Consider the following 16503-nt stretch of genomic DNA (forward strand, 5'->3'; position numbering starts at 1 on the left):
AATCAAGGGCAAACACCTGGAAGATTTAAACTTCGGAGTAGGTGAGGTTCAATCTAACTGCAAATGCTGCTTATGGCATTTGATTATGTAGGCTTGGGAAGATAAAAGATGGACCAGCAACAGTGAGGATGGGAGGTTGTTAGTGATGAGCAAGAGACAGTAAAAGAGAAACTCCAGGGGGAACACAGCCTGGTAGTAGATGTTCAGAAGGCTGAGAGAGAGAGGCTAGAGTAGTATGCCCTGCTGGGTAAGGCCTTGATGACAAGTAGATCAGGGGAAGTCAAGAAGAGGCAAAACGGAAAGGTGATGGCATTTATACATGTGCATATGCTTGGCTAAGATGTTTCTGGGAAGCTGTGACAATTGAGAGGAATTACTCCTCAACCATCAATTTTGAGGCAATATTTTGGAATGTGGAAAAATCTTGAGGCTAAGGATTTATACTCCAATCAAAGTGTTTGGAATGTTTGTAACAGTGCGAAATAAACCCATGATATAGCTAATCAGAGTTTCCTGAAATATGTTATATTCATGTGTCTGGGATTAAAATACTGAATGAAAATCACACTTTGAATCTCACTAACATACTTGGGAGGCTCTCATATGCAAGGCATGATAGAAAAGCATAGTTTTTTAATATCTTCAGAGACTTTCCAGTGACACAATGGTAAGACCTACTTCAGAGGAGAAATCTATATTTTTTAGGCTATAGAGAGTTTCCCATCACTGTAATGAACCATGATGCGGAATGTGTCAGCAAAATATCCAGAACAATGAAGCAATTTCTAACAGAGGAATTCTCTCTGGCCAGTGACCTGTCCTGACTACACAAGGCAAGTATACAAATGGGAAAGGAAAGGGGAAGGGAAATTAAAATTTGTTTGAAAATTGAAATAAAAATCAAGAACAAGGGAAAACTTTTGGATATATGATAACAGAGTATTTAATAGAAAGTGTAGTGATCATTGGCTATAAAAATGATTTCAGTGAGACAGTAATATTAAACTAATCTTTTCCTTTTTGCATATGACTTAAGATTTGGTGGAACACAGAAACATCATAGACACTTAACATATCTCAAGTTTCAATGCACATTTGATGAAGATTTCCACAACAGCTTCATGTATGGGTTGTTGACATGACAGCATGGTTGGTGAGTTATGGCGGCTTGCACAAACACAGCTGGTGCTTATGAATGACAGCGTGTGGGTCAGCCCTCTTCCAGAGCAAATCCTGAGTAAAGCACTCAGCTCTACAAGGGAGGCAGCATCTTCAATAACGTGTTAGAAGCTCTTCCTTGACTTCATCCTGTTCAACAATCTCAGTGACTTGGATAAATTCCCAGAAAGCAAAATTATCCAAATTTCAGAATGTGAAATTAGGAATGATGATTTATTGAACAGAAAGAAACTACACAATAGATTCCACATTACAATTTATTATTTCTAGTAGCTAGAATATTGGATTAAAAATCTGTAGAGTGAAATTTAATAGAAATAAGTGATAATTCATGTATTTTTCATTAAAAAAAAGTTTGCTTTGGAAGTGTGGTTTGGAGACAGGTTGTTTTTCATGAAAACATCTCATAGAACATTATCCTATCTTAAAAAGAATAGTGTCCAGATCATGAGACAATCAGTTCCTTAACTTATGGAGTATTATATTTGATTTTTTTTAGTGGCACATTTTAAGAAAGACGTTGACAAACAGTGAAGTATCCAGAGGTGACTGGAGCATCCTGGAAACCATACCTATTGAGGAAAAATGGAAAGTAATATACTACTTAGTGTTGATAAGAGAAAACTAAGAAAGTCCATCATAAAGCTTTTGAAATATATTTTAAGAGTTTTCCTGGACAAGTGAGAGGACATATTTGTTTTATATTGCTGCTGCAACAACAACTACAACAACAACAAAACCCCCCAGAATCGGTAAGGAGGCAGATTTCAATTCCTGAGAAAATACTTATTTAATTAACTAGGTCAATGATACATGTCGCCTGGCAAGGCAAGGAGCTCCCTTTGCATCATGGCAGAGAGGTCCACAGAGGCAATATTTAAGACACGGGAGTAAGTAGAAGGAGAGATATAGACTATGAAGGGGAGCACACCAAGGATGGAACCCTGACATTGGGGGTCCCTGAGGAAGACAATCCACAGGAGACTGAGTAGAAGAAACTCGAGTGTTAGGAGACAGAAAACAGCATCATTTTATAGAAACCAGAGGAAGAAGCCAAGAAGAAATAAAATGATCACCAGCATTGAACAACTCAAGAGAGATCAAGTAAGATAAGAACTGAAGAGGAATCTTTGGATTTAATAGGCAGGTCACTGGTGATCTAAGTGATTTCAGTCACATTATGAGGACAGAAGCCAAATTGTGGAGAGTTGTGGGAAAATGAGAGATGAGGAAGAGCAGCAGATAGCCAACGTTGTTCTTTCCAAAATGCTATCTGAAAAGTCGCAAAGGAAGGACAATGGGACAATGGTATGGACTAAATATTTGTGTCCCCCCATGCCCAATTCATATGTTAAAGACCAAACCCCAAAGCGATGGTATTTGGAGATGAGGTCTTTGGGAGGTAATTAGGGTTAGACGAGACCATGAGAGCAGAGCCCTCATCATGGGATTAGTGGCCTTATAAGAAGAGGTATCTCTCTCTGCCACGTGAGGACACAGAGAGAAGGCAGCCATTGCAAGCCACCAGAAAGAGGGCTCTCACCAGAACCTAACCCTGATCTTAGACTTCCAGCCTCCAGAATTGTGAGAAAATATATTCCTGTTGCTTAAGCCACCCAGTCTATGGTATTTTGTTATGGCATCCTGAGCTGACTGATACAGGCAATAACCAAAATGAGGTTTTGAATCAAGGGACAGACATTTAATTTTAATTTTTGTTAGGATGGACAAGGTTGAGCATGTTTCTAGGCTTAGGGGAGGAAGCCAGTGAAAAAGGAAAGGTTGAGGATACAGAAGATAAAATAGATAATTAATGGAACAAAAGTCCTCAGAAAGCAGGAGGAAGTGGAGCCAAGAGCATGACACAGGGATTGATCTAAAATGGGAAAAACACATACTGGGTGTATATGAAGCAGAGTTTCCAGAATCACTCCCCATAACTGGCTGTTGAATATTCTGCATTCAGGAAGTGTTGGAGGACAATAAAATATGAAGTTGGAGAAGAGTGGATTCCACAAAATGCTTCATTTATCAGGAGATAATTGGGTTTATTACTAGCCTTTGAGAAACTATTTTCCTCCAAGTATAGGAACCTCCACCTCTTTGGGGGGAAAATGGAGAAAATTTTATTTCCATTGTAGCTATATGGTAAACAGAGTGATTAAAAAAAAAAAAAAAAAAAAAGCAAAGCTTAAATAACTGCTTCTAGGTGAAGTTTTAAGCCAGGGGCATACAAGTCTATAATAGTCAATGAAAATAAATAACAGACATATTACTGATGCTGCACAATACTCAGCCAAAAGCATTTTCTAAAGACTTCCAGTGCAAATCCGAGTGTCAGAAATATTTTTCAATGGAGAGAATCATTTCTCCTCTCCTGGGGTTATTGAAGGCCCAATATTTAAGATATAAACTCTTATTCCAGTATTAGGTTCTTTTAAAAACACATTTAATGTTATCTGGGCTCGATTAGTCTCTGCTGATGACCGTTATTAACATCATTTAACCCTGACTTTTCCTGTTCCTGAGGCACAGGGAATTCCATGCACTCCTCAAGTAACTCCTGGAACCTCTAAAGTACACAGAAAATGTTTGTTAATTCAAGTTTCATTGCCTTTTAGCATTTGCCCAGGAAATAATAAATGTGAGAATCAAAGCATGACTGTTTTGCAGAGCCTCATCTACATATAATATAAATAGCCTGATTAAAGGTAATCATCCAATCGTCCTGATTTGCAAATGGAGGAAGTTTTAAAACACTGCCATCTACTGCATGAGCCACAAATTGCATAGGTATTTTACAAACCGAAAGTAGATACAGATGTTTGGCTGTGCCTTACCCAGCTCTATCACTTAACTGTTGAGATGATTTGAAATAATAAACAAGTTATTGGTTTTCTTAGGTGTTGTACCAGGAAAGATGAATTTATATATGCACTTCTATGACACTTTTTAGAATAGTCAGGCTTGTGGAAAGGCAGGATTGGGGAGCATTTGTCGGTTCTGACATGGGAAGCCTGGTATGTAACTAGTGTTTAGTATACCACTTCTGTTAGTGACTCAGAACCTCCTGTTGTGAGTCACTAAGTAATAATCATCTTGAACATGAAATCCATGCTTGATTTAAAGGGGAGACTTATAAAACCTTCAGTGAAACTAAATAGCTTTTTGTCCGGCTCTCAGAGTCCTTGAAATTCTCAGTTCAAGGGAGGTGAAATAATTACATAATAATGCATAGAGTTAATTTATCTCTTTCTGCAGATTTTTATTATAAAAAAGTTGCTTTCGACAGAATAATTCACTGATTCTTTTTATATCTCATTTGAGTGTATATATTTGGTAGAGAAATTGTATGAGAGTATTATCTGTGGAGCCTCTATAACCCTAATATCATGAAAAAGTAATCTTGACTGAATTAAATAAAAAGAATATGCTTTCACTGTTAAGTCTCCATTTGTCAGGGGAAAAAATCGTTCTCTAAATCTCAATCATTTTTATCTGTTTGCCTTTCACTGAAGTAGATGATCTATTCTGTGATTTTGCAGTTATTGTCTAGTAATACACATTGAGGTGACATATCATAGGATTTCAATTGGCAAGACAAATATAAACAAGCAAGATCAATAGCCTGATGACCCTATGGATCAGAACTTTGGAATCTTAATGTTTACCCATTATCTTTCACAGGCTTCTATTTAGGTGTGTGCCATGAATACCAAGTTTACCTGCTTGCAAGCTCTGAATAAAGCATACTGACCGAGAAAAAAGAATTGGGAGTAAGCATGATAGACTGGTGCCCTCCAATTCTAACCACTAATCATTAGAACAAGCAATTAGAAAAGTATATAGTAGGGAATTCTGGTACATTTAAATTCAACATTTTAAACTGGATTCAAATTACATTGCCCTTAGTCATTCACTTCTTGAGTTACATCTAAGAATTAAGAAATAATTCTTAATTTAAAATACAGATTCTCAGTATTCTGATAAAGAGTTTTATTTTTCTGGTGTGATGGTTAATTTTGTGTCAGTTTGGCTGGACCACAGTTTGTGGTTAAACGTTATTCTGGATATTTCTGTGAGAATGTTTTGGATGAGATTAGCATTTTTTTAAACTTTTTATTTATGACAGTGGACTTCGAGTAAAGCAGAGTGGGCTCCTTTGGATGGGATTCATCCAATCAATTGAAATCCTGAATAAAAGAAGACTGACCTCCCTGAGCAAGAAGGAATTCTGTGGCAGATAGCTTTCGAACTTGAAAGCTCTCATAGGCTTTTCCAGAGTCTCCGGCTTCTCAGCCCACCCTGAGGATTTTGGACTTGCCATCCTCCATAATAGTATGATACCCTAATGGTTCTGATTTCTAGACAACCCTCACTAATACACCTGGTGTTTAATTTTTTAAATTAAAGATGAATGTCATATTAGATTTTTCCTTTGCAAGCAACAGAATCTGACCCTGGTGGAGTTAGTTATATTTTCCATGAGCCCACTGAGTAAGCCTTGGATTGACAGAGGAAGTAAGTTGTCTGACAGCCTCAGGTTGGTCACCTTGTCTACCTGCTGGTCCAGGGGCCATCACAGGGGGATTCGGTGAGCATTCACAGTAGCCACTGCTGAGCCTAGGTGTTAGTCAACCGACCAAGCAAATAATACCCATGTAATTCTCTCAAACATTAATCCAGAAGCTCTGTTAAGTGCACTCATATTGATCAATGTAGCCCAATCTAGAATTATTTATCCCCCCTCCTTTTTTCTATCTCTTAGAATCTATTACTATACATATTCTCTTCCTCCCTCCGTCCATCTTTCCTTCCTTTCTTCCTTTCATTCATCAGCACAAATTAGCAAACCCTGGCAATTCTTTTGATGTGTGAGTCTTTGACTCTTGGGTTTGACTTTATATTTGGGCTCACTGGGAACAGGTAAAAGGTCTGGAGACAATGGGAGATGGTACAAGTGGCAGGAGGAGAATCACCTTCCTTTTGCAAGGAAACTGAGGTGAGATAATCACAGGATCTTCACATGAGGCAGGAGGAGCATCAGGCAGAGGAGCCGGTGGTGTTTCTCCCTGAGGAGCCTCGGGGCAGTCTGGGATTCTGGAGGACTCTGAGTCACTCAAATCTTCCCATAAATTCCCATTCTTGGGGTCTCATTCTTTCCCTTAACGTTCTTATAAGAGAATAGGCTTGGTCATGAATTCAACTGTTATAAAAAAACAATCGAGAGAATCAAATTTTGAGTTTGATTTTTCTGGTATGTGATGCTGTAATTACTTTTTTTTTTGAAAGTCATAAGATTCATTTATTGATTGATTTTCTGCTTTGGATAGTCTTTTTTTTTTTTAATTGGAGTATAATTGCTTTACAACGTTGTGTTAGTTTCTGCCGCACAGTGAAGTGAATCAGCTATACGTATACACACATCCCCTCCCTCTTGGACCTTTCTCCCCCCTCCATCCCACCTAACTAGGTCATCACATAGCACCAAGCTGAGCTTCCTGTGCTATATAGCAGGTTCCCACTAGCTATTTATTTCACACATGGTAGTGTATTTATGTCAAACTTAATCTCCCAGTTCATCCCACCTTCCCCTTCCCCCACTGTGTCCACACGTCCATTCTCTACATCTGCCTTTCTATTCCTGGCTTGCAAATAGGTTCATCTATACCATTTTTCTAGATTCAACATATATGTGTTAATATATGATATTTGTTTTTCTCTTTCTGACTTACTTCACTCTGTATGACAGACTCTAGGTCCATTCACGTCTCTACGAATGACCCAATTTCATTTCTTTTTACTGCTGAGTAATATTCCATTATATATATATGTACCACATCTTCTTTTTCCATTCATCTATCTATGGACATTTAGGTTGTTTCCATGTCCCGGCTATTGTAAATAGTGCTGCAATGAACGTTGGGATACATGTGTTTTCTCTGGGTATATGCTCAGTAGTGGGACTGCTGGGTCATATGGTAGTTCTGTTTTAGTATTTTAAGAAACCTCCATACTGTTCTCCACAGTGGCTGTATCAATTTACATTCCCATCAACAGTGCAAGAGGGTTCCCTTTTCTCCACACCCTCTCCAGCATTTATTGTTTGTAGATTTTCTGATGATGGCCATTCTGACTGGTGTGAGGTGATATCTCATTGTAGCTTTGATCTGCATTTCTCTGATAATTAGTGATGTTGAGCATCTTTTCATGTGCCTCTTGACCACCTGTATGTCTTCTTTGGAGAAATGTCTATTTAGACCTTCTGCCCATTTTTTGATTGGGTTGTTTGTTTTTTTGGTATTGAGCTGCATGAGCTGTTTGTATATTTTGGAGATTAATCCTTTGTCTGTTGTTTCGTTTGCAAATATTTTCTCCCATTCTGAGGGTTGTCTTTTCGTTTTGTTTATGGTTTCCTTTGCTGTGCAAAAACTTTTAAGTTAATTATGTCCCATTCGCTTATATTTGTTTTTATATTCATTACTCTAGGAGGTGGGTCATAAAAGATCTTGCTGTGATTTATGCCAAAGAGCATTTTTCCTATGTTTTCCTCTAAGAGTTTTATAGTGTCCCATCTTAAATTTAGGCCTTTAATCTATTTTGAGTTTATTTTTGTGTATGGTGTTAGGTAGTGTTCTAATTTCATTCTTTTACATGTAGCTGTCCAGTTTTCCCAGCACCATTTACTGAAGAGGCTGTCTTGTCTCCATTGTATATTCTTGCCTCCTTTCTAATAGATTAGGTGACCATAAGTGTGTGGGTTTATCTCTGGGCTTTCTATCCTGTTCCATTGATCTATATTTCTGTTTTTGTGCCAGTACCATACTGTCTTGATTACTGTAGCTTTGAGTATAGTCCGAAGTTGGGGAGCCTGATTCCTCCAGCTCCATTTTTCTTTCTCAAGATTGCTTTGGCTATTCATAGTCTTTTGTGTTTCCATACAAATTGTGAAATTTTTTGTTCTAATTCTGTGAAAAATGCCATTGGTAGTTTGATAGGAATTGCATTGAACCTGTAGATTGCTTTGGGTAGTATAGTCATTTTCACAAGATTGATCCTTCCAATCCAGGAGCATGGTATACCTCTCCATCTGTTTATGTCATCTTTGATTTCTTTCATCAGTGTTTTATAGTTTTCTGAGTACAGGCCTTTTGCCTCCTTAGGTAGGTTTATTCCTAGCTATTTTATGATTTTTGTTGCAATGGGGTAAATGGGATTGTTTCCTTAATTTCTCTTTCTGATCTTTCATTGTTTGTGTATAGGAATACAACAGATTTCTGTGCATTAATTTTGTATCCTGCAACCTTACCAAATTCATTGATTAGTTCTAGTAGTTTTCTGGTGGCATCTTTACAGTTTTCTATGTATAGTATCATGTCATCAGCAAACAGTGAGTTTTACTACTTCTTTTCAAACTTGTATACCTTTTATTTCTTTTTCTTCTCTGATTGCTGTAGCTAGGACTTCCAGTACTATGTTGAATAATCTGTAATTACTTTTGATTAGAGACTTTTATGTCTTAACTACGGACATTCCATGGTTTTCTGTGAGCTGGGAATTTAATAAGTTGAGGCTTTTATTCTCTTTCTTTAAGCTACCCAGTGCAATTAGAAGCAAACAGCTTATCCTACAGCCCTTAAGGCCCTCACAACCTTCCTATTTTTTTCTATGGTAGCAGCTACATGGTCACTCAAAGTATTGCCTTCAATGGGCATTTTATTCCATGTGGCTGTAGGTGTTAATTGTTATTACCTAACTTAATTAGCTCTTTTGCCACTATGTGTGTGCTGTGTGATGCCAGAATCTACCTATTTTTATTAGCTGGATTTTAGGAGCCACCAGGTCCAATGAGTTCAGATAGCCCATTCCAGATTTTCTCCATTTTTCTGAGATTCTGTTGCCTGTAGCTACTTCCATAATTGACTTCTGTAACATGAGTTTTTAGTGGTAAGGAAGAAAAACAAAAACGTTAACGAAAGACCTGAAACCGTGTATACTTAACTATTTTAATAACATTTGGAGAATGGCTGAAAAGGTCAACTTGTGAATATATTTCAGAAATGAAAGGAGAAAGACAGAGGAGAACAGTGAGTAAGAGGAGAAAAAAGGAGAAGAAAGGAAGGCAGAGATGAAAGAGAGAGAAACAGGAGGGAGAGGAAAGAAGTTAAAGGACATGTTGATAGGAACGAAACTAGAAGGCAGGTAGACTTGAGGGAAGGGAGAAGAACTGGGGGAGAAAGAAATGTAGAAAATTCAAGGCCGAGAGCTGGCCTCCAGAGCTCACAATTTTAAACATCATAATCCAAGTTTACACAACTAGTAAGTGGCATTTGGATTTGGAGCCAAATCTCTTAATTCCTTGTTTTGAGAGCCTTTATTTCAACATTTTTTTTCATTTGATTTGGTGCATAAAAAACTATAAAGTCATGTACAAATGAGAATGCTAATGCATTACTTGAACCATACAGTTTACTCCATCCAGTCAACTCAAAAGAAGTAATTAACGAACACCTTTGATTCTGTATTTTGCTTTGCCTTATGAGACCTTGATCCTACATGTCCCCCATCCCAGAAAGTAGCCTATAGGATTGTTTCTTGTTAACCAGATAGTCCCACAATAGATCAGCTTTGCATTTTCTATGATATCCTGTAGATGGAACCTTGGCTGATGCTTCCATTTCTTACTAAGCTTGTACTGATAGGACTATGTGGTGTACAATTTAGATAGGAGGCATTTGAGTTAAGTCAAATGCAAAATGTAAGTAAATGGATGAATTTTTCTGGTGTAAATTCTCATTTTATTTAGGCTAGCATGATTACAGTTTTACAACATGATTTCAGACTATAATGACATTGCTACACTAATTCTGAGGAAGTCAATTGGATTTTATATACTAGCTATAACAACCAGTAATATTTTATAGCTATATGATGGTTGTTATGAATATTAATTGCCACTATCAACTGTTCCTGGACTTTTACCATTTATTCTCTATTCCTTTGACTTTACAATGAAGGCTCTATAGTGAAATTATTATTATCTGTGCAAAGCAATTTTTTTAAATGCCTTTTTGAACTTTTTGGATTACTCTAATTCTATCTTCCTATTTTTAATGACCGAATATTGTAGAATTAGATTATTTTGGAGGTGGAGGTCTGATTTTACCCTGCTATTACTCATACAATTTCAGCCAGTCTTTATCCTTACACATAGATTATATTATTTTCTAGCTGTTCTACAGGAAGAAAAAAAAAAAAAAACTTTAGTGAATGGAAGAGTTAATACTTAGAAGAAATTAATTAGAAAAGCCTGGATAATTAGATAAATTTCAGAATAAAATAATTATGTTAAAAGTCAATAGCTGGGCTTCCCTGGTGGCGCAGTGGTTGAGAGTCCGCCTGCCGATGCAGGGGACACGGGTTCGTGCCCCGGTCCGGGAGGATCCCACATGCTGCGGAGCGGCTGGGCCCGTGAGCCATGGCCGCTGGGCTTGCGCGTCCGGAGCCTGTGCTCCGCGACGGGAGAGACCACAGCAGTGAGAGGCCCGCGTACCGCAAAAAAAAAAAAAAAAAAAAAAAAAAAAAAAAAGTCAATAGCTATCTGTGATCTGCTTGAACAATACTAATCAACAATACTTAGTGAGAATTCTTGACAGTATTAACTGTATATAAAAAGAATACATCCCAACTATGACTATACTCTTTTGGCAAAAAACTTTTGTCAAAAGTATACTAAGAACTCTTAAAGAATAGATACATGAATATGTATAACTGAATCACTTTGCTGTGCACCTGAAACTAACCCAACATTGTTAATCAACTCTACTCCAACTAAAATAAAAATTTTCAAAAAAAGTATACTAAGAACTCTTAAAGCTCGACAGTAAGAAACCTAACCACCCAATAAAAAATTGGGCAAAAGATGTAAACACCTAAGAATGTATACATATGGCACATAAGCATATGAAAAGATACTCAACATCATTTGTCATTAGAGAATTGCAGATTAAAACAACCATGAAATACCACTACACATCTATTAGCATGGGTGAAGTTTTAAAAGAAAATGACAATACTAAACAACCCTAAACTGGCAAAGATGTGAAGCAACAGGAACACTCACTCATCATTGGTAGGAATGCAAAATAGCATAAAAACTTTGGAAGACAGTTTGGCAGTTTCTTACAAAGCTAAACATAGTCTTGGCATATGATCCAGTAATTGTGTTCCTAGGTACCTACCCAGTCATGTTGAAAACATATGTCCACACAAAAACCCACACAGGGATATTTATAGCAGCTTTATTCATAATTGCCAAAACGTAGAAGCAACTAAGAGGTCCTTCAATAGGTGATGAGTAAACAAACTGTGGTACATCCAAGCAATGGAATATTACTCAGCAATAAAAAGAAATGAGCTATCAAGCCACAGAAAGATGTGGAGGAATTTTAAAGGCATATTTCTAAGTGAAAGACATGAGTATGAACAGATCTTATGATTCTAATTATATGATTTTCTGTAATTATATTCCAATTATATGATGTTCTGGAAAAGGTAAAAATATAGAGACAACAAAAAAAGATCAGTGGTTGCTAGAGGTTCAAGGGAGAACAGAAGGAATGAATAGATGAAGCACAGGAGAATTTTAGCATGGTGAAACTATTCTGTGTGGTACTGTAATAGTGGATACACAACATTATGCATTTGTCACAGCCCACAGAATTCTACAATACAAAGAGTGACTTTTGATGTAGATAAATTTAAAAAAAATCATTTAGGAGGTTGGAAGATCCCAGGAAAAATGCAGACTGTGACAAGAAAATCTAATTGTATTACAAATGCATGAAACAACCTCACTGAATGGAGTCCAGGGAAAGGTACTGACCTCAGTAACTTTGGAAATGAATGTAAGATGAAAGGCAAAAGGAACCATGCATAAATAATGTACTCTAGTCTATGAAGTTGTTTCCCTCAGGAGTACGGGTTAACAATTCAAAGATTACTATACATGTTCACTGGAATTAGACAATTAAGTAAATGAATGGCAGATGGTGGGAGCCAGATTTCTTACTGCTGTTGTAGAAATTTACAGATTAGCAAGGGGAGAAAGCTAGAATGATCCTGTGGTGATGGAGTAGAGTTGGAAACATCATTAAGAACTCATGTTTAACTTCATATACTTAAGATGGCTATATATAGAAATATTTACAGATATGTGTATATGCGTGGGTTAGTATGCACATATATATTTCTTTGGTCTGTCAGCTGACAGAGACTTGAGGAAATGACACTCCTACAGCAACAGGCACATCTAGCACTCCGTGTGGATTTCTAATACCATTCTCCGATGAAAGGAACAGAGACCCTTGAAGAGATAGCTTCAAGGACTGGACTTCTAGAACTGGGGCAAGAAATATTAGAAGGTAAGCCTAAAGCATCTTGCAGTGCCAGAAAGTAAGGAAATTCGTAAAACAAAACAACCCATATCAATAGGGTTATGTCAAAGCGGCAGGGAATCCAAGTAAAAGAGCTCCTAATGGCCAAAGTGGGACCAATTTGAGCAACAAAATACTGTTGGATTATAACCCAAAGCATAAATGAGTATTTGTGAGTCCATGCTGATATAAATCAGTGATTGAATAAATAAACTAACAAACTGGTGAGAAGGGACAAATCCCCCATGCAGGAGGAGTCCAAATAAGTGATGGAGCTTCTTCACCCCAAAGGAGGGGGAGCGTAACTCCACTCCTTATGTGTGGGCTCACTTCGAGATTTTCCTTCTAAAGAGTACAATATGAAAAGTGGGGGGAAAGAGGGTAATTTTACAATGGAGAAACCTGGCCAACACTACTTCAGCCAGGTGATCACAGTCAACATCACCAGTCAAAAATCATATTGAAAAAAAAAATCATATTGATTGCATGTACCCTTCACATAGTATGATGAAAATGGACTTTACCTTTGTCATCTTCCTCCCCCAAACTCATAACCCCAATGTAATCATGAGAAAAACATCAGAGAAGTTCCAATAGTGGGGCATCCTGCAATGCACTTGATCAGAACTCCTTAAAACTCTTTGTTTTTACAAAGAACATCTTAGAAACTGCCACAGCTCAGAGGAACCTAAGGAGGCGTGACAGCTAAATGTAATGTGGTATTCTAGATGGGATCCTGGAACAGAAAAGGGATATTAGGTAAAAACTAAGGAAACCTGAGTAAATGATAGATTTTCGTTAATACTAATGCATCAATGTTAGTTCATTAAGTATAACAAATGTACCATACTAATGTAGTTACTAATAGGAGAAACTTGATAAAGAAGATATATGGGAACTCCCTGCACTAGCTGTTCAATTTTTCTGTAAATCTAAAACCATTCTATTGGGCTTCCCTTGTGGTGCAGTGGTTAGGAATCCGCCTGCCAATGTAGGGGACACTAGTTTGAGCCCTGGTCCGGGAAGCTCTTACGTGTTGCGGAGCAACTAAGCCTGTGCACAACAACTACCGAGCCTGTGCTCTAGAGCCCGCGAGACACAACTACTGAGACTGCGTGCCACAACTACTGAAGCCCGCGCACCTAGAGCCCGTGGTTGGCAACAAGAGAAGCCACCGCAGTGAGAAGTCCATACACTGCAACGAAGAGTAGCCCCCGCTCACCGCAACTAGAGAAAGCCTGTGTGCAGCAACGAAGACCCAACGCGGCCAAAATAAATAAATAAAATAAATTTATTTTAAAAATTAATAAATTAAAAAAAAAACCATTCTAAAAATTAAAGTCTCTTTATATTAAAAAAATATGCATGCTATTTGCCAGCACTAAACTTGGATTAATTCTAATGTTACTTTATTTTATATTCAAAGGCAACCTGCAAGAGATACACTACTAGTAAGCAAAAGAGCAGGGATTTACTATATCTCAGTCTGGCTGCAAAGCCCTAATCTTTCCACTAGATCATCATTACTCAAAATATGTCCTGTGGAACATTAAGCCCATTAAAAACTCCTGGGAAGAAATGATATTTTAAAATAAATTATTTACTTGTTAAATATATTTGGGAAATTTGTTATAGAGCTCCCCTGGGACCCTTTAGAGATGCCTAATGGACATTAGCAAATAAATGATTCTGAGAAATCTTGCAATAAAGAAACCTGTTTAACTTTGTAACACAGTTTTTCCCAAACTTATTTTCTACAGAATCCACTTTTCACAAAACTTTTACTCTACTGGCCTTGCTCCACCAGGCTGCCCCTCTGGGGCTATGGGATGTGATGTGGTCTTCAGGTAGTATGTGTTCAAGTCCAGAAGAATTGACAATCTGTGGCAGATACTGCTGGTTGCCCCCCAATATCAACTCACCCCTTCTTCCTTAGTAACAAGCTCAATTTGTAGTTTGACACATTGTTAGCTAGATAAAAGACAACATTTCCCAGCCTCCCTTGCCACGTGTTCTAAGCTTGTGATGAAGTTCTGGCCAATGAGACATAAACTGCATTATCTATGGAATTTAACCAAATATCCTTAAAAGGGAGAGAGAGCTCTCTTTCCATCTCCCTTCCTTCTTTCTGCTGGCTGAAGTGTGAGAGCTGGAACTCTGACAGCTATCTTGCACCATGAAACAGCACACCAAGGATGATATAGCAGCAAAACAGAAGAAACCAAGACCCCTGACAACCATGTAGCTGCCATATCAACCCTAACCTTCCTACCTCCAGACTTCTTTACAAGAGAAAGAAGTACAAAGATATATACTCCTATTTTGTTGAAGCCACTTTTATGATTTTTAAAAATTTACAATTTTAAATTTTCATTTCTGCTGTACACCCAAGTGATGTGTGTGTATATATATATATATATATATATGTTTATCCATTCTATATATATTATATAGAATGGATAAATAACAAGATCCTACTATACAGCACAGGGAACTATATTTGTTATCCTATAATAAACCATAATGGAAAAGAATATGAAAAAGAATATATATACAATAGTTTGTATCTGCTAATCCCAAAATCCCAATCCATCCCTCCCCCATATGATTTTTAAAATTTGATATGTTGCTAATTTGGTTTGGCTGTTATATGCAGCTGAAGTGACTCTTATGTGATACACATTCTGATTTAAAATAAAACAATACAAAGAAAATAATATATAAGCAAAAAGAAATTCACTAAAGTATTGATTATTGGGGATTTGGGAGAGGAAGTACTTCTTCCATTGCTAATAATTGGCACCTAGTTTCAAATAGATAAAGCCCTGGAAAGTCAGTGATGACAATCTCTTTTCTATTCAAGTATTAGCGCAGAAGCGTCATCCTCTGAAAAAGCCTCCATTATTTCCCAGCCAGACTTAGACGTTCCTCTTCTGACTCGCATCAAACCTTGAGATACTCCCTATAAAACAATCACTATATTGTGAATTGTCAATCTTCCAGTTACATTTTTACCACCTAAAGAAAAAAAATTAGATACTCTCTCCTGTTATCTCCCATACCACAGGCGAGGACAGTTGTTGCAGCTCAAGAAATAATTGTTGAATGAATGAATAAAGGAACTTGCTTAAGCATTCCAATCAGGTAAATATGTTCCTTCCCCTAATCCTCCAATATCAGCAAGACAACAGAGATATTTTTTCATGCGGTTTTCCTTCTAGTTTTTGGTCTTTCCGTTTGAAGTTGTTTTTCCTCAGGAGGTTTCCCCTGGCACTCTCCACATTTTATGCAACGTAGAATGACTTGTCCTTTGTAAAGTCATGGCAAGCCCCTCTCTTTTATCTCAGGTCTGATACACAGGCCAATTTGATCAGGATAGAGATTTGCCCTTTGTGACTGAGCACAACTTGCCAGGGGACACAGGCCCAGGAGAAATGTGGCTCAGGGTTGGCCACATGGAAAATGGATAACTTCATACCCAGTCTTCTTGGCTTCCTGATCACAGACTCCAGAAAATTTGGTGGATTAGGGGGTATCAGAGGGGTGGCAAGTCCCAGAGGCCTGAAGACTCTTCAGTCAGCTCAGGGTCTCAGGTAGAACATTTTTGTCACCTTGTAGAAGGTAAAATCCTGAACATCTCTAAGACTAAGAGTCTAAGAAAACCCTTAATTTCAACTCATTATCTCTAAACATATAGGTTTCTTTACTTTTCAGTATAAAATATGCCTAAACATTGCAAGTGACATAGGAAGATTCTCTCTTCTCATTTTTCACTTGAAAAGGAAAGTGACAAATCCAGCATTTTGAATTTGAATGTCTTTAGGAAGGGCAGGAAGTCTGTGCTTTGCTCCAGACCCCATAGTCACAGTCACTTTATGTTTCATGTTAC

The 16503-nt window shown here is 37.5% G+C and overlaps 1 long non-coding RNA gene across 1 annotated transcript in view; it reads right to left on the reverse strand.

Annotated features, from left to right (window-relative positions):
• Positions 1-965: 965 nt before the first annotated feature.
• LOC137228911 (uncharacterized) overlaps positions 966-16503 on the reverse strand; it is a 48534-nt gene continuing 32996 nt past the window's right edge. Inside the window, exon 4 of the long non-coding RNA XR_010945405.1 lies at positions 966-1751. This is a non-coding gene — a long non-coding RNA (uncharacterized lncRNA). The remainder of the gene's footprint in view (positions 1752-16503) is intronic.

The sequence above is a fragment of the Pseudorca crassidens genome, chromosome 8 (assembly GCF_039906515.1).
Source record: "Pseudorca crassidens isolate mPseCra1 chromosome 8, mPseCra1.hap1, whole genome shotgun sequence".
Classification (NCBI taxonomy): domain Eukaryota; kingdom Metazoa; phylum Chordata; class Mammalia; order Artiodactyla; family Delphinidae; genus Pseudorca; species Pseudorca crassidens.